General features: G+C 42.0%; 1 protein-coding gene across 2 annotated transcripts in view; it reads left to right on the top strand.

Annotated features, from left to right (window-relative positions):
* Positions 1–3,231: 3,231 nt before the first annotated feature.
* The window catches only part of PGCKA1 (PDCD10 and GCKIII kinases associated 1), a 79,351-nt gene continuing 64,102 nt past the window's right edge, over positions 3,232–18,480 (top strand). The window contains exon 1 of one of the 2 annotated variants that reach the window (XM_081051534.1): positions 3,232–3,385. The gene's annotated coding sequence lies outside the window, so the exon portion shown is untranslated. Of the gene's footprint in view, positions 3,386–16,879; positions 16,942–18,480 lie in introns of those variants that run through there. The other variant, XM_081051539.1, reaches the window with a different exon arrangement.

Genomic DNA, 18,480 nt, shown 5'->3' with positions numbered 1-18,480 from the left:
TTAAGTGATGATAACAAGGAAATAATCAGGTGAAACCTTGTACCTAGTTTCATGAAACAATTATTCTCTGAGAAACTTAAAATCAAGGTGTCAAGAAAACAATTAGAATAGCCATTGGGTTTATTGCCTCCGTTTTCATGTGACCTCAAGACTGACTTTAATTTAAAATTTACTCCCGCTGAAAATGATTCTATTACCCATGCTGGGGAATTCCTTTGGACTCATTGAAGGTTATAGCCTCTTCTCTCTTGGTTCTCAGAGAAAATGTAGATAAGCTGGCCATCAATATTTGCATTAAAGCATTTCCTATACATAGAATTTGTTGTTTAACTATCTTCTATCCTAGGCTCAAAAACACAACAAATACTGCATACTTGTTATGTCCAAGGCATTATACTGTGCCCTAAGGTGGTTTGAAAATTAGTCACATACAATTCCTGCCAGAACCTTACAATCTAAAGGAAACACAAGTAAATCAGATGTAAGACAGACTGTGATACAAAGTTATTAAGAAAAGTGAATACACTGCAGAGGGGCAATTAACTCTGGTAATCAAAAAGGGTGTTCAAGAGGAGGTGACACATAGCTGATGCTTGAAGGATAAGTAGGATTTAGCTCTCAGAATGTCAGAAAAGACGTTTCAGGTGAAGGGATCTGTATGAGCAAAACCAGGGAGAGTCGAAGCATATTTTGGATGAGTTCAAATGCTATGTTGGGATTTTAGACTTTATTCGGTAGTCAATGGAATCGTGAAAAATATTTTAAGAAGGAGAATGGTCATATTGGAATGATATTTTAGAATGACTCAGGCAATACTCTGTCAGATGGATTAGAGATGGAAGAGACCAGAAGCTGGGAGACCAGTAAAGAGCCCATTGCAATGATCTGAGATAGAAAGTGTAAGAACTTGATCTTAGTATAGTGGCAGTGAGAATGCTAAAAGGGAGAGCAATTCAAGAGTGACTTCAGGGACTTAACTGACAGTGGTGGGTGATGAAGGAGCGGGAAAACAAATAATTTCAGTTTTCAGTTGAAATTGGGTGGATAGCAGAAGTGCAAATGTAAAATGGATAGGTTAGGAGATGAAAGTTGCGGAAATAATAAAGTTGGACCTAGAGAGTTCAAAAGTTAAGACCTCTATGCAGGCAATTGGAAATATGCTATCCATCCAACGGAGATAAAGAATCCAGCTGAGATAAAGAATCTCTTTCTCGAAAGTAAAATGCCTCATGGGGGATTTGATTCAAGATGGCGGAATAGGTAAATGCTTCCTATGCCTACTGCATCCCAGGATGACACCACAATTACAAATAAATTATAGAACAACCAACCTCAAGATTCATCTGAACACTAGCTGCACAGAACCACTATAACTAAGGATATAACGAAGAGGCCACATCAAGACTAGTATGAGGGGTGGAGATACGAAATGGGCTGACCCTAAAATGCCTCATACGGTGCTTTTTGGGGATATAAGCCAATAGCATACACTTGTTTAATTTGTGTCTTTTTTTTAGAATTATAGTGACAAACTTAGAACTATATTAACAAATTATTCAAATTAGCTTTCCTAGCTTCCATGATTCATCAGTTGGAAACAATTTATATGCCAATGAAAACATGAACACACTTTGAAAACTGAGTATATTATGTTTTCATTCCTGCATGCATCAAGAAACCATGGATTTTTGTTCTGTATTTTTCACAAGGACCCCACAAATCATTTAGCACTCCGTGTGATCTGCAGGAAGTACAGATTACACTTTATATAGACACATCAGAGTGTTGGGTTTCAGTGTATCAATATGACAAATTATATAACACTGGTAATTTGAGATTACCAATAATAACACCACCATCTCTGGCTTTATAGAATCCCAGCCTTTACTAGATGAGGGGAGCTTCAACAGCCGCTTGAGCATACTAAGCAATGGTTTGCCAACTGGAATGTGCATCACTTGTTAAAACACAGATCTCTTCACTCTCCCTATCTCCCACTATTTCTGAATTGATATGTCTGGGGTGGGGCCCAAGAACTTTCATTTTTACTAAATTTCCCCCAGATGGTGCTGATGATTCTGCTAGTTTGGTAACCACACTTTAAAACCCAAGATAAATACCAAAGTATTTTTGGTCAGAATAACCTGACAAATGTGCCAATATCCTGTGGACATTACTAAAGTGTCAGCTTGCAGTGGTGACAAACCGTTCAATCAGAAAATGATTTAAAACAGCATATAACTTCCCTCATAAATCTATCATTTTAAAACATACAGCTACTACTACGCGAATGAGGAGATTCAGAAAATGAGTTTTACTCCACAAAGGTACATGTCTTGTAAATGGAGCTGAAGTCACTAAAGTGGACGCATTCAAAACTAAGGGCAGTATGTCTGTCTTCCAATAGCATTCTGTGCCGTTGCTTCTCCAGCATCCTGGTTCATCCTGATTCTCCCTGGATGATTTGGAGGGGAAAACACAGAGTTAGGTAAGCTAGGTGGCGCAGTTGCTTAATACATTTTCCTGTCAAGCCCAGAGTTTACTTAGCAGCGCAGGTGAAAAGAATGTCCCATGCTTAAGTAGTATTTGAGGGTAAAGAAACAGTTCTCCCCCCACCTTAGGAGCGTGGATTGCAACACGTACGGGCGTCGAGTTCAGCAGATTGGACGAGGTGTTGCAGCCGAGGTTCCTACACCCCAGGAAACGAGGGCCCGGGGCGGGGCGGCGAAGCACGATTTCGCGGAACTCCCGCGGTGGCCTTGAGGGTGCAAGCAGCAAGTTTGTGCAGCTTCCCTGGGAGTTATCACGGTAGCGTCTGCGCTGATTCTCAGCTCACCTATCTCAAAGGCAGGCTGTCGTCACACACCAGGTCTAAGCAGGTGGTGCAGAGGAGACAGAAAAACGCCAGTGCGCGGCGGTGAGGGGCACAGATCTATGTACCACGGGTGCATTTATGTATCTTCTTCCTCTCGTCCTGAGCCCTAGGAAGCTCCCCTCCCCCGCCAGCACGACAGAAAAGGAGGCACTAAAAAGTTTCCCAGCCCCGGCAGGCCGCGGGCGTGCTACCTGGCTGTGGGAGCTCGGAGGCCGAGCTCCGGGATGCGCCAGCCGCGGGCGTCGGCAGTAGGGTCCCCAGGCCCCGCGCGCGCCTGCCTGCAGCCTGGGGGCCGCCAGGGGGGGCGCGCTGGCCAAGGGTTACACGTGCCGGGAGGCTCGCCCCGGGCCGGCCACGTGACGCGCGGGCCCAATGGCCGAGCCCGGGCGGCCGCAGCGGGCGCAGCGGGCTCCGGGCGGCGCTGCGCCGCTGGAGTTTCCCGGCGCGGCTGCCCGAGGCCGGCCAAGCCATGGGCACCGCCACCCCGCCGCCGCCGCCGCCCGGCCCCAGGTAGGGACCGTCTGTCGCCCTGCGCGTCGCGCGCTGCGCTGCGGAGGGCAGGGGCTCTGCCTTTGGCGAATTAGGCTGTGGGGCAGTATTTCCCCGGCTCTCGCGGGTCACTTTGATTTCTTTATTCCCTTTTTCTGGGGGGGACATGGGGTGAGGTGATTCTCAGTGTGATTACTTCGGAAGAGTCACGTCGTTCAACACAGGCCAGGAGAGGCAAAGTCGTGGAGGAGGGGCGGACGGGGGACTTTGACTAATTCCCCAAACTAAAGAGCAAGACGGTTTGTACAGCTGGGCATCTCGTTGGGGTATGAAGCGCTTTGGGTTTTAAATCCCTACTTAATGAACTTTCAACAGAGGCTGAGAACTTGAATTGGAAACACTGCACGAGATTTTCCCATACGTATTTCTAAGTTCCCCCTGCCCCCATTTGTAAGCATTGGAGTTGTTTTTTTTTTAATAAAACGGAAATGGAATGTGACCGCCGCTGTTTCTTTGAAATGTCCTTGGGTCCCAGAACTTGCCCCTTGAGGTGCTGACGCTCTGGGTGGCGGTGGGCAGGGGTGGGGGGAAGAGGGTGCAGCGCTAGGTAGCAGCACGTGTTGAAAGAGGGTGCCAGGTGCAAACGCGTAAATGGTCACAAACTGTTTGCTGAATATTTAATATTTAGGCAAGCACCGCCAGGTCGGTTACTTGGGTCTCATTGCCCTTGGCGGCTCTGATGAGGTGAGATTTTCACAAACCACCACTGAAGAAGTTTTCCAGTGATGTAAGACAGAAATCATTGTTTTGGGTTTTTTCTCCAGCACTGTAATTAAACTTAAAAAAAAAAAGAAAACTCCCTTTAGTAACTTAGTACATTTTATGTTACATTGTGGTATAGATGTTTGCCTTGGGAATTTAGAGGAAGTCCGAGTTCCTCGAGGTGGTTGAAATCAGAAGAATAGGGTGTTTATTTTCGTCCTGTCGCTAATAGAATTACTGACGGCACTTTTCACATGGCTTATGAGTGTCCTGGGTGGTTGTAACCAAGCTATTGTGAGAAGTAATGGCTGGTGAAAAGATGAGAAACGTTGGAGAGCTGAATGAGAAAAAAGTGGTTGTTGCTGCTTTTAAAGACAATAGATTCTATATTTGCCACTTATTCCCACATTTAATCCTCCAGCCAATGCTATTTTAAGGAGGAGACAGATGTTAAAGCCTTTTAAGGCTAACCACCCATGCCTAAAGAACACCTTAACAGTCGTGAGACAGATCATTGAAACAATCATTTGAAGCTCTAAGGGTAAAGTTCTGGGGTTATTATTTGTATTTCTCTGAAGTGTGAAGAGGCAGTGAAAGAAAGCTGTCTTGCTGACAGAGGAGAAATGGAGCCGACACTAACAGAGGAAGGCACGTTTGTCTTACTTTCTTTGTTCAGTCTAAGTCCCTCCTAATCCTGCTTTTTCCTTCAGCAAGTTTGTGACAAGTGCCTGTCTCAGGGCACCTGGCACCCGGGCCTGGTCCTCAATGGTTCTAAAGATTTAGGTATCTAATGACATGGAAAGATAATTGTGACCAGTGTACTAAGAGCTTTTGCATATCTGGAATTTAAAACAGAAACTTGTATATCAACTAAATATGTTCATTAACCTAAAAAAAAAAAAAAAATGGAAGGATTGCTGTGGGGACAAAGCCCCCCAAAAGCAGGTTCCAGGCTCTCGGCCTCACATAGAAAGGTGCTGGCTCGGGTAGTAAATGGCCATCAACTGTGATCAGATGGCCAGCAGCTGTGGCTAGTTGGCCTTCAGCTGTAGCCTGAAAGCCATTGGCCACTAATATAACTACTGTGGCTACACTAGCAAAAAATTGGGGGCTTGCAAGAAGATGGTGTCTGGCAAGCACGGACTGCTGTTAGGACGGCGGGTTGCAGATTATGTAGATCCTGCTTCCTGTGTCTCCAGCCCAGCCGCCAACGAGAATATATTGGTTTGACTCCCCTACCTATGGCTCCGTGGGTGTTCCTTTTTGGCCTCACCATATCCTGCGTTCTTATGTGCCAGAAGCAGGACTAGAATCCCTGCACGACAATTGCACTTAGTACCTCTCTGAGCCTGGAAACACCACCTGGCTAAGCTCTGGTGGGAAACCAGCCCCAGCCCAAGGCAGGGCAGATACTGCCCTCCTGGCTTCTAGAACTTCCCTGCCCTGGGTGCCCCAAGAGCCCACTGACTGGAATGGACTCTAGTTTCCAAATAATTGAATACCAGCCTCCCAGTGGTTGGGTTTCCTCCACCTGGAATGTTTCGAACTCCCCTAGTTCCACAATTTTTCCAATAACCCTGAATGTTGGGCTCTTTGGGGATCTTGGTTAAGTAATACCTTGCTCCTGCCATTTTTTTCCTCCTTTTTTGGTCTTTAGATTGATTATTGGGTTGCAGATAAACTTTCTAGGTATCTAGAAAAGAGTTGATAGGTTATCATACAGGAGAGCACACATGAGCCTTCACCCATCTGCAGGTCAGGTGGGTCGTCCAGTTGTAGCCTTTCGTAGTCTGGTTACCACCTGAATGCTATTTAAGAGGATAGCATGAAATATTTTATCTGTTTGCACCCTTTTCACCTGAGTATATTAACATACCTATCAGACGAATATGTGTCCTCTCGAAGATACTTAAAAGAATTTAAAGTACTGACTCAGGGGAGGCGAGCATCTTAGAAAAGACGCCCCTGAGCTGCAGTGAATATTATTAGCATAAGAAGACAAAAGGAATATCACGTCTCAAATTTCACTACGAGTAGTGAACACTGTTCTGTTCAGAGTACAAGTAGCTCTCTCAACTTAAATGAAACCTTCATCTGGCCTTGGAGACGGCATGTGTGTAGACACAGGGACACCGGACACTCAGCGAGATGCTGGGGACACAGTCCTTGCCTTCAGGGATCTTACAGTCTTCAGAGAAGCCATGGAGGATTTTGAGTAGAGCAGGTCTCTATTTTAGGAAGTTCACTCTGGCTGCAATGAGAAGAATGAAACAGGGAAGATACAAGCAAGGCAACTGCTGTAAACATCCATGAGAGGAGAGAGAGAAGTGAATTGATTCAAAAGATATTTAGAGGGGCAAGGGTATTTAAGCTATTAACTTATTTAGAGGGGCAAAGGTATTTAAGCTATTAACTCAGAATATATTAGGCAGTTCAAGTCTCTAAAGTTAATTTACATGCCATTTTGAAATACACTTGTTCCAGGTAGATAACCATAAGCCATGTCCCATTGCAATGCTTTCCTTACTGACTAAAGTTATTCTAGGGCCCTGCAGAGTTTGTTTCCATCACAGAAAAAAGTTTTTGATAGAGAATGAGCCAAATATAGTTCACACTTTCAACAACCCAGTGCTTCTTTATGTATGGAGATTTAAATATATACATCTGAAGGCCAAGTTAAGATAAACTGTTCTCCTCATATTGTATATACGTTCTCTGATTTAGCTTAACCCCCTATAGGAATAAAAATACCTGACTCGATGGTGTAACCGTAGTGGATGTGGGCAGTAGAACAGCCTTTTTTACTTTTTTTTTAAGTTGTCCACAATATGGCCTGCTGTATGTCACAGAGATGACTGTACAGGCAGACCCCGTTTTATTGCACTTCACAGATGTTGCGTTTTAAAAAAATTGAAGGCAAGACCCTCCACCAACAAAAAAATGACAACTCGGTTTGTTGTAGTGGCCTGGAACGAAACCCGCTATGGGCACGCCTGTATTATATTTGCTGGAATACAGTGTTAGAGCATGTGCTAGTGCTGCCTGCCTGTGATAGAAGAAAAGTCACCTCAGTGATTGACTCACTGCCACATGCATAGCTTTTATGTGACATGCATTTGGATAGATTTGTAATTCACTTGTTTGTTAGTCCCAGAGTCAATCTCTACATATACAAGTTCTGAAGTTGTTTTTAATTTTTGTGTTAAGTCTACCCCCGCCCCCGCATTTGATAATTGAGAACATATCTTGGGTCATTTATGTATGACAAAGGCAGATTGGATTCATATTAATGGCTGTAAAACAGTATCCCTTTTATTTGGTGATCAAACTATAAAACCTCATTCCTCCAGAATATTTATTGCAACCTAGAAATGAATAAAAGAAGTCCACTTGCATTTGCAAATACTGTGTTTCCCCAAAAACTAAGACCCAGGCAAACAGTCAGCTCTAATGCATCTTTTAGAGCAAAAATTAACATAAGACCGGGTCTTATCTAACATAAGATAATGTTAGATAAGACCCGGTCTTATTTTACTATAAGGTCTTATATTAATTTTTGCTGCAAAAGATGCATTCAAGCTGATTGTCCGGCTAGGTCTTATTTTCAAAGAAACACGGTAGTTGTTAAGAGCCACATATTGAGATTCTCACTAGAACTTATATGGCATTATTTATTTTTTGATTCCTAATGAGCTTGGCTATCTGGGTTCCTGGTCCACGGAAGAAGGCCCGCCTTTATAGGTTCAGTGTATGACTATTGTAAGTGTGAAACGTAGCCACAACCAACTGCTCAATAGCGAAGGCAACACAGGCAGGTTGTCTGTGAATAAATCTTAAGTCTACAAGAAAAGAAAAACTAGGTTCAGAACTATCAGTTAGCAAGGAAGTATCGTGTTTTAGAAAAATGCATCGTCAATCATTTTTAGAGCTAGAAAAGAACCTTAGAAGTCATTTGGTCTAACCACCTTAATTTAGAGATGAGGAAACTGAGGCTCAAAAAGATTAAATGATGTGTCCAAGGTCATCAGGCCTCTCACTGAAAAGCTACTGGAACCAGGGTCTAAAAGTCCCAATTCCCAGTTCAGGTATCTTTTTACAACTGATCCAAAAGTGCAAATTTTAGTGGTATGGAAAATTCATTTTCTGTTAAGTACCTTTTTCTTAAAACATTTAGCCACTATTTATGGAGAAATAACTTATATATACAGTATCATTTATCTATCACCATGTAAAAAGCCACTCTACACCACAATGGCTTGAAACAACCACCATGTGTTTAGTTTATGACTTAGTGGCTCAGCGGTTTGGGCCTGGAGAATCTGCTGGGCTTGTCCGGGCTCCCTTGGGCTTCTGTGGTCACCAGGGTGGCTCTGCCTCTCAGTATTGGCAGACCATTGACTAAGTCAGCTGGGGAGCCGCTGGGCCTCATGCCTCCTATCACTGGGCATGCTCAATATAGTTGTAAGGGGGAACATGGAAGCAATGCTCCTCGAGGCCAAGCCTAAAACGGACACAAGTCGCTTGTCTTCCAAACTCTTTTAAAACCAAGGCAAGAGAATGATGTGGGGTGGAGAATTGTGGCCATTTCTGCAATCTCCCACATTGGCAGAGCACTTTACATAATTTACCTAACTGAATTCTCACACCAGCGCTAGAGGTTGAGAGCATGCCTGTTTGACAGGTGAAGAAACTGAAACCCAGACACGTTAGTCTGCGTTAGGCAGGAGATGCCCCTGGTGAGTGATGGCCCCTGCGTGGACTCCACCTCTGATCTGTTGAATCCAAATCTGCGTTGTAACAAGACCCCCAGATGATTCACAAGCACAGTCAAATCTGAGAAGCCTTGCGCTAAAAGGAGCATGATGGCGGAAATGACTGCTAATCAGTCGGGCTAGCGGAAGGACCTTCTAGGCAGGGAGAACAGCAAGAGCATAGGGCCTGAGTCTGGAGTCTTCCAGGCCTGAGAAGGAGTTCCTGCACTCCAGAAGGGGCATGCTTTTGGAGTAGAGGGAAATAGTGTGAGGCTGACAGGATCACCTCAGATCCTGAGTAAGTGCTTTTTAGGAAGACTAATCAGGCAGCCTTGAGGGTGGGCTGGAGGGGAGCGGGACATGGGTTGTGAGATTTTGCTGTCATCTAGGCATGCCATGAGGACAGCTCAGACTAAGGTTGGACCCCTTGTCCCTCACCCCTAGCCCTGCACTCTGACTAAACTACTTCAAGAGCAATTCCTTTCCCTGTTGTCCTGTTTCCCAGTTTTTGATGCTGTGGGAGGAAGTTGGGGGAGCTCCTGTGAACATTTTAAAGTCAAAATGACCTGGGTTTGAATCCTGGGTTGCTAGCTGCCTAGCATGTAACAAAATGTATTTACTGCTACAGTCATTGCTGAAGAGAATCATAAAAGAATTAATTGGCTAGGCAGTCAAGATTTAGTTTACAAAGTACAATATATTTGCATTCTCTTTTCAACTTGATGAGGCAAGTTTTATGATTCTCACTATGATTTGGTTTTGGTGAAAGAAGCCAAGTGTTCTAGGAGTGGACGTAATGAAAGCTTCAGAGAGACACTGCCACCCCACAGAGGCCCAACCTCAGAAGTCCACTGAGGAGGCCTGATACCCTGCCCTAAAATGAGTTCTGGCTCTATTATTGATGCAACCCTTTCTGGTGCTGAAGCACAGGGCTAATTTGTGGCTCTGGAACGGTGAGCCGGAAATCAAAGGAAGGTGGAGAAGTCACAGCCCACTGGTGTGGAGAAAGCCAGAGGTTTTGTTTTTGTTTTTGTTTTTTAAATACCCTGCTTAAATTCAAAGATTTAACAGGGCAAAAGAGTGTGACTTATATAACCGCCCCCCCCAAAAAAAAAGCTAAAGCAGCTTTAAAGAAAGTAAAATTACTGAAGTCGCAAACCTTGATAGACAATTGTCCTGTAAGAATTAGACAAACAGCAAAACAAGCAAACAAATAAAAGCTCAAAAATTCCCCACCTTAGCACTTTGCAGGGCTCTTAATGGCAGGTGTGACTAGGTGAGGCCCACATGCACACACGCCCAGAAGTCAGAAATCATCAGAACCATCCTCTCAAACACAGATGACAGCATCATATGCTTGTTTGGTCCCATTAAATCTCTCCTCACTTCTGTTTGCCGGTGCTCACCATCTATTTAGTTTGTGTGAGCCCTCTGAAAAGACACCTGGGGTGGGGGTGGGGGGTGTCTGTCCTTCACTAAGCCGTTTGGTCCAATGCACTTCTTGAGTGAGTCTCAGAGGACTAAAAGGTGTGAGCCCCTCTCCCAGGAGAGACTGGAAGGAGGGCTGGAGTCTCCCCAAGGCCTGAATCCTTTCTCTGCCATTTGTTGTGGGACCTCAGGAGGAAATCACAAATCTCCCTGGGTTTCAGTTTCCTTATCTATAAAACTGGGAAGCTAATTGCTTCCCCAAGCATATGTCTGTACTCCGTAAATGTTTACTAAATCGGATTCTCAGCCTCTATGGCCTTCAGTTTTCTCAAATGTAAAGTGTAAGCTTTAGACCAAGGGTACTTGTAAATGCTTCCTGTACCTCAAGCATGTGAAGAACATTGGGTCGAAATGGACAGTTCTGTGTTTGTATCAGTGGGAAGTTGGGACGGTGCAATGACTTAGTTTTAAGGAAACAAAGTAAAAGTGGAGTTCTGTGAGAAAGCAGAACTTATTTGGAAAGTTGAAATGATCATTCGGTAAATGCTGAAGCCAAAAGAAATTATACGATATGGAGAAATGAGAGATGAGGAAGGCAGTTTTTCTTCTGGTCCTCATTTCCATGAAGAATTTTCAAGATAAGTAAGTTGGCATTTGTAGTATTTAAAAGAGGGCCATTGCTTCAGCTGTGGTATTTTATATACTCTTCATTCTTCACTTTATGAGTTTAGCTGGACTCAACATAAATTATATATGTATATGTGTATATGGAGCCACAAAAATGTGTACACATTTTTAATTGTAATTAAATGTGTGGTACTCGATGATAAAAGATGAATACAAGTCACGTTTGACTTCTGCAATTACAAGAGGTGCTCAAAGTGGTTACCATCAACGTCCAGACACTTCTGATTATGGAGAACTACTGTTTGAGCAACGCTGACCAAAGTGGTCACTTGTATACACTTTTTGGCACCCCCAGTGTTTGTGTGTGTGTGTGTGTGTGTGTGTGTGTGTAGTGTTTTCACTGTGGAGAGCTCACTCCACTGAATATAACTTAGTTGACATAAAAAGCTCTCCCCCTCCCCATTAATGCTGTGTAGACTAAAATCTAAACAACCTTCTATTGAACAGATGGAGGCTGTGGCAGGTGGTAGGGAGACAAAGGTGACCAGAATGGACCTGGACACAGTCTCTTAAGTGTCACCAATGCGGTATCCATACAGGCACAGCACTGTTCATTCCTGTATGGACTGCAAGGAGGCAAGTCCTGGGCACGGTGAGGGGTGCGATGCCAGCTGTGATCTGTTCTGAGAGGCAGGAACCGCTTCCCTGAGGAAGGGTGAGAACGATCTCAGCAGGCAAAGGAAGTCCCAGCATGCTCACTCTCCGAGGTGGCAGTGTTCCTGAAAATGTCTGGGTTATTTTTTTTTATTAGTTTCAGGTGCACAAAAGTACTAGTTAAACATTTATCATTTATATCCCTCACACAGTGATAACCCCCTCCCCCATCCACTACCCCTCTGACATCGCACACAGCCATTACATTTCCACTGTTTCTATTCCTAATGCTGTACTCCACTTCTTGTAACTATGTGTGTATATTATATATATATATATATATATGTGTATTATATATATACATATTATATATATTATGTCATATAATGTCAACTATAATTATATATATGTGTGTATATATACACATATATAATAATACATATATATATATACACACACACATATATATATAATTATAGTTGACATTCATTATTGTTCAGCTTCAGCTTCAGGTGTACAGTGCAGTGATCAGGTATCTACATCATCCCTGAGGTGGTCTCCCTAATGAGACATCAGATTACCTACAAAATCTTTACAACATTATTGATTATATTCCCCAAATTGACTTCGTATCCCCATGGCAATCTTGTGGTTACCGATTATGCTTTCTAATCCCCTCACCTTCCCCCTTATCCCCACCCCCGCTCCCATCTAGCAACCCTCAGTTTTTCCTCTATGTCTCTGAGACTGTTTCTGATCAATTCATTCATTTATTCTTTTCTTTATATTCCACATATAAGTGAGATCATATGGTATTTGTCTTTCTCTGTCTGACTTATTTCACTTAACATAATGTTCTCTAGATCCATCCATATTGTTGCAAATGGTAAGATTTCATTCTTCTTTATGGCTGTGTAATACTCTACTGTATAAATGTACCTTGAGTACCTGGAGAGGTAGGTGGTAGGTGGAGGTTAGATCATGCAGGACTTTGTAGGCCACAGGCTGTAATCTGACCTCAACCAGTCTGGCCTTCTTATTTCTTTAGGGGTTTTTGGGGGATGGATGTTGAAACCTCCAACATTGAGACATGCATGGGTGAGGGTAAAAGTCTCCTTCCTCACTGCCTCACACTTGTTCCAAAAGCTAATCTTCAGCTCAATTCAGCCCCCCACATTCCAACATTGATTAGTAAGCAGGAATTGAAACAATCATGCCTCCTGTTTTATAAGCTTGGTGAAGTCCATTCTTCTGTTCTTTTAGTTTCTCCAACTATATATTTCATGGACACTCTTTAGAGGCAAGGTTGAGCTAACCTAAGAGTTTAATCAGCAGGAACCGTGTAAGCTAGCCACTGGACATGGCACTTTTCAGAAGCAAACATTGGGAACTGTTGTAACCACAGGTTCCTGGATTGCCACCCATCTACCATGTTGATACATGAATGAGAATGCCTCTACACTGTTTCTAGCCAGTCCACATATCTTACACAAAACTGACTACACCAGGGAAAAATAACTTGTAACATCCATTTGCTAATTAATAAAGTCCTTTGTATACAGTGTTAGATGGTTGCTGGATTTATCATGATCAATTCTTTAGGTATATAAATCTTGAATAACTATAGTGTACCCCTGAAACAAATATAATATTGTAAGTTAGCTATATTTTTTAATAAAAAATCTTTTAAAAATTAAAAGATTGACAACACACACACACAAAATAAAGTCCTTTGTGCTGATTAGAGATAGAGAAGCTAACATAACTGTAGAAACTGCCTCTGAACTAGAGCCTTCTGATAAAAACATTCGTACTAATCCTCTCTGAAGTGTGCATTCCTGATTGGGACAAGTAATTTAATCTATATCCTAGGGGGCAGATTAAAAACACACTCAAATCTCAGACTGTCTATACTGACATACCTCAAAGTGAGTTTTAGATAGGTCTTTATCTTAAGAACAGTGAGGAGCCATTGAAGTTTTTAAACAGCAAAGTACTAAGATTTGCATCTCTGGCTGTAGTTTGGGAAACCGGAAGGCCAGACTTGGAGAGAGAAGAGAACAGTTACGGAGCTGTTGCATGGATATTGTTGACTCTCCACTTGAATAAAGTGGACGTAATTAGATGGAGAGAAGTGGATGGGTTCCTGAGATATTTTAGGTGAAATGACCAGGACCTAGTGATGGACAGGAAATGGGAAGTGAGGGAGGAGGTGTTAAGATTGAATTTTAGAAAAAGGATATACAAGGAATTTTGTGGCAGTGTTGTTTGTGACCAAAAAGAAAAAAAGAAAGAATTCATATGTCGTCATTATACAACGGTTAAATGAAGTACAATTTATGGATACAATGTAATATTCTGCACTGAGGAAAAAATGAAATATATATGTGATGACATGATAGAAAGATGTCCAGGATAGAATCTTAAATTTTTAAAAATGTGTTGAAGAAATATGCACTTAGTTTTCCATTTAGTACAAATAATGATGATTTTAATTAGCACTTATCAGTAGTAATGATTATAATTAGTACATGGAAGTAAAATATCTGGAAGAAAAAATTCCTGACATTGAATCTGTGAGGCAGAGATTACCAGGGACATTTGCAATCTACATTTTGTCATTTCTGTACTCTAGATTTTTTTTTCAACTGAGAAATCAAACTTTGCAGAAAATAAGCAAATTATCCTACTTGTATCTTTCATGATCATTCTATCCCAAAATGATTTCTTCCTGTTCTGAACACAGAGCACATTCATTCCAGAGTGTTAGACCCAAAAAGGGCTTTAGAGGTCATTTACTTCAACATCTCCAGAGAGGAAGCTGAGGCCCAGAGAGGTGAATGGCTTGGCCAAAATCACATGACCCTAAATTAATAGCAGGGCCAAGACAGGAATCCAGGGATATGCTAACTCTTAGTCTAGAATGCTTTCCACTGTAGCAAGCTAAGTTTCCTCTAGCACTCACTGTATCTATGAAGAACCTGGCTTTTATTGGACTGTCAAGTGAATAAATCTGTCTTTCTCCTTCAATAAATTACGTGCTCAGACTCCATCAGTATCCAGCATCATGTTCAACATACTGTAAAACACTTATTAAAGCAATCCACAGACGTTAGTTAGACTTCAGGTCCAAGAGGCAGGACTACGGCTCAGGGAGGAGAGAGACTCCCACACTTGGGTTGCACTCATGCAGCTTCCACCACCCTCTATCTCCCACCCTCATCCCCCACCCCCTCCACACACAGTAAGAATAAGTTAGGGGCACTCAGCTGCATTACCTAATTGGTTATCCTGGGGAAATGGACTTCGGATTTTGGGAGGGTCAGTGAGTACCGTGTCACTACAACAATATACCAATACCCTAGACTTCCTAAGGGAAATGGCATCACTACTCACAGATTCTTTTAATTAATTGATAATGTCAGTGATTTCTCCCAGCTGTCTCCAGAAAGCTCCCTTCCTACATGGGCCCTTTTCACAGAGTGTGTTTCAGGGACTGTTTCCTATCTTACAGAATTGCAGCCAACCCCAGCCTGATTGTAGGCTCAGTGCAATGTTTCAGATTGCCCACCCTCACTTGGTGGTAGCCCAGCAAACGACGCTTCTGGATTAGAATTCACTGACAGAAATGAGGGTAGAGAACTACCTTGTCCTTGGACTAGGAGGTAATTCCCCTGGGGAGATTAGGGAGCCACATGGCCCCATCTGTTAAGGTCTGTGTTTGGCTTTCCACCTTTGGTGCCTGGTTCTTTTCTCCTCCCCTGAAGCTAATCAGAATACTTTTGTCTATACTGAACTACACTTGGCATCTGGCATTTGTCACCTAAATGGGCCGCTGTCTGTCGGAAACTGTTCTGCTCCCATTTTACAAATTTGGTTCGCTTGTTTCCAGTGTTTTATTAATGTATTTCAACTCAGCATTTTCCATATCTTAAACATTGCCATTTTTAAATTACCACCTGTTTTATATTTTAGACTCTACACATACACACACCTTTATATAAAGTTTAATTTTAAGCTCTTTTAAATGAGTTTCTCCTTCTATTGCTAATTTTGTATGGGCTCACAATGCTGTATTTAAAGTATCCATATAGTGCATTTATACATTTTTATCTTAAAATAATTATTAAAACAAAAATAGTTAAGTGTCAACAACTGCGATATGCCTATAAATTTCATCAAGCAATCTAGTATTTTCATGTAATAAAAGTAAGGATACATTTTGAGTACTAAGAATTATTTTCCCCTCATCCAGTTACATATACGACTGCCTTTCAGTAAGCTCAGAAAATTACGCTTTTGACAAATGCAGGATTGTAGCTTCTTAAATACGAGCGAGCCTCACGTAGAGGCTGAGATTGTAGTAAGGGGGAGGGTATGCCCTTCCACAGGAGAATAAGCAGTAGCCCTCCATTACAAACGGAACAGGAAGCAATGTGAGAGAGCCACTCAACACCTTCGAGTCAGAGAATTCCTAGATGACAGCTTTGTTGAGCTTGGTAGACAGTTGGTACGATATCCTTATAACCCAGTCCTGGACTGTGTGTGTGCCTTCAGAAATACCCGGAAAAGATTGTTTCTCATTGTTTTCCTTTTTTCCAGCTGTGGCTGGACTGAGCAATCATCTATCTCACTGATAGTAATCTTGGTATGAGACATAGTTACCAAGTTTTCTAATAAAATGCAAAACATGTTAGGTAGACAACGGGATAGACTGAAATTAGTCTGCCCTGAAAATTCAAGGCTTGATGTTCCCCATAACTTGCCCAAACGAATATTGACAACGCATTTTTATGCCGACTCTATGACACTTTGGGAGGAGATATAGTTTGCATGCCAAAATGTTGGGACATTTTGATTATTAATGGGGATAATAGCCTCTATTGGAAATTAAAATTTCCATAAAAGAATTAGAAAGTGAGGGTCTGTAGTTATAATTAAGAACTAGACAAGGTGTTGTCTCCTAATATCCATTAATTAAGAGCTAGACAAGGTGTTGTCTCCTAATATCCAAATTAACACACATTTGATACCTTCCATCCTTTTTTTTTTTTTTTGCTTCATAAAGAAATGTAAGAAAAAGTTAATTACTTCACTATCAAAAGAGCAGAAATGTTTCTCTGATAGAACTTATAACTTGGGGTCGATTACAGAATATTTGTTTCTGATGAAAGGATAGAGGGAATGCAAAGCAGAAAAGGATGCTGTGTCTTTAAATTTCAGATATTTTATAATTGTCCTTGAAGTTTCTATTTTCATTTGTTTGCTTTGGGTGGGACATGGAAAAATATTTGCCTACTGTATGGTACTAATCTTCATGCATGTGTTCACAAATTTCCGTTCCTGAGAAAGGAGGTAGGCAATTCATTGGTGATACCTTTTCTTTTTAAATGTTTGCTAATGCTTGATTTCTGTACTAAAAATTAGTAAGTTCGTTTAGTATCTGAGAGTCCTATCTAAGAGAAGTTATCTCTGAAGTACTTCAAAAGTGTGAAACTTCAGGAATTAAACGTTGGGTTTTCTAGTTATACAAGATCCCAGAAGCTCCCTTAGTTATATGATCAGTATTTTCATTTAAAATCAGTTTTTAACAAAGTACTGATGAAGTCTAGTATTTATTCTAAATATTGTTTGGAAAATCTTAATTTGCTTGTTTAAATAGGTTTGTTTTATTTTTACGTTTCATTAATACCTTTGAATTATTTTGAGTGGCTTGGAGGCAAGGTACTTTTTTTCTTAAGGGAATTAAAATTCTAATAGTGCAGAAATTCTTATTCACTCAGCAAATGTGTACTGAGTATTTCCCATGTGCCTGACCTACAGAGAAAGTATTAAGTCACATTCCCAGAACCCCATACTGGGTATTTTTCACAAATGCAGAACTTGAATTTGCAAATAAAATTATTGAATGCTATTCTCCCACACTATATGCTTAGAATACACATTTATCACATTTATTGAGCACTAACTACATGCTAAACATTGAGCTGTCTCCTGCTGACCAGGATACAGAAGTGAACAAATAGAGTCCCTGTCTTCATGTGGCTTATAATACCTACGGGGAAAAAAGGAACATTTAATAATCATGTAAATGAAAATAGAATTTGAAATCATGCCACCACAAAGGAAAGGTAAAGAAGTGTATGGGATCTGCTTTAGATGTGGAGGAGGGAGAGGTCAGGGAAGACTTTTCAGAGGACTGTGACGTGCCGAAAGGGGAAGAATGAGGGAAAGGTAGCCAGGGAGAGGGGTGGAGAAGATTGGTTTTGTGTCTGTGTATGTGTGTCTGTGTGTGTGTGTGTAAAAGATTGGGTTTGTGCGTGTAGAAAGTTGGTTGTGTGTGTGTAAAAGGTTGGTCGTGTGTGTGTGTGTGTGTGTAAAAGGCTGTGTGTATGTGTTTGTGTGTGTGAGACCCTGTGTGTGTGTAAGGAGTTGGGGAGTATTGTTCTGGGAGCCAAGAAACCCAGTTTCTAGTTGAAGAGACGCTAATGACATGGCCCTTGAGCATGTCTTCACCACTGTCTCATTTTCTGTAACTGAGAAATCAGAGTTGAATAGAAACCTCTTAGGAACTGCTACCTTCCAGGGAAGCTGGGGAGCTGTGATGGCTGCGCTTTGGGCCATGTCTGGAACTGTCACCATCCCAGCCCAGATTCTGTGTTCCCAGAAACTGTGCTCTGAGTCCCTGCCGGGCTGGCCAGGGCGGGCCAGATTCAGGCAGTTCTTCAGGCTAAATTACCTCAACTTCCTGGTCCACCCGAATCCACATCGTTATCTACTTCTGTATCAATCCTTTCCTCATTCCCTCCATTCTAAGAGGATAAAGTGTTCCTTTTCCTCTTCAAGGTCAGCCTCTTCACAAGCACTCCTTTACTTTTAGCCCCTATCCTCTGG

The sequence above is a fragment of the Rhinolophus hipposideros genome (genome assembly GCF_964194185.1).
Source record: "Rhinolophus hipposideros genome assembly, chromosome: 1".
NCBI classification, from domain to species: Eukaryota; Metazoa; Chordata; class Mammalia; order Chiroptera; family Rhinolophidae; genus Rhinolophus; species Rhinolophus hipposideros.
The sequence above is the reverse complement of the archived record's forward strand: the minus strand, read 5'-3'. Positions and strand labels throughout refer to the sequence as shown.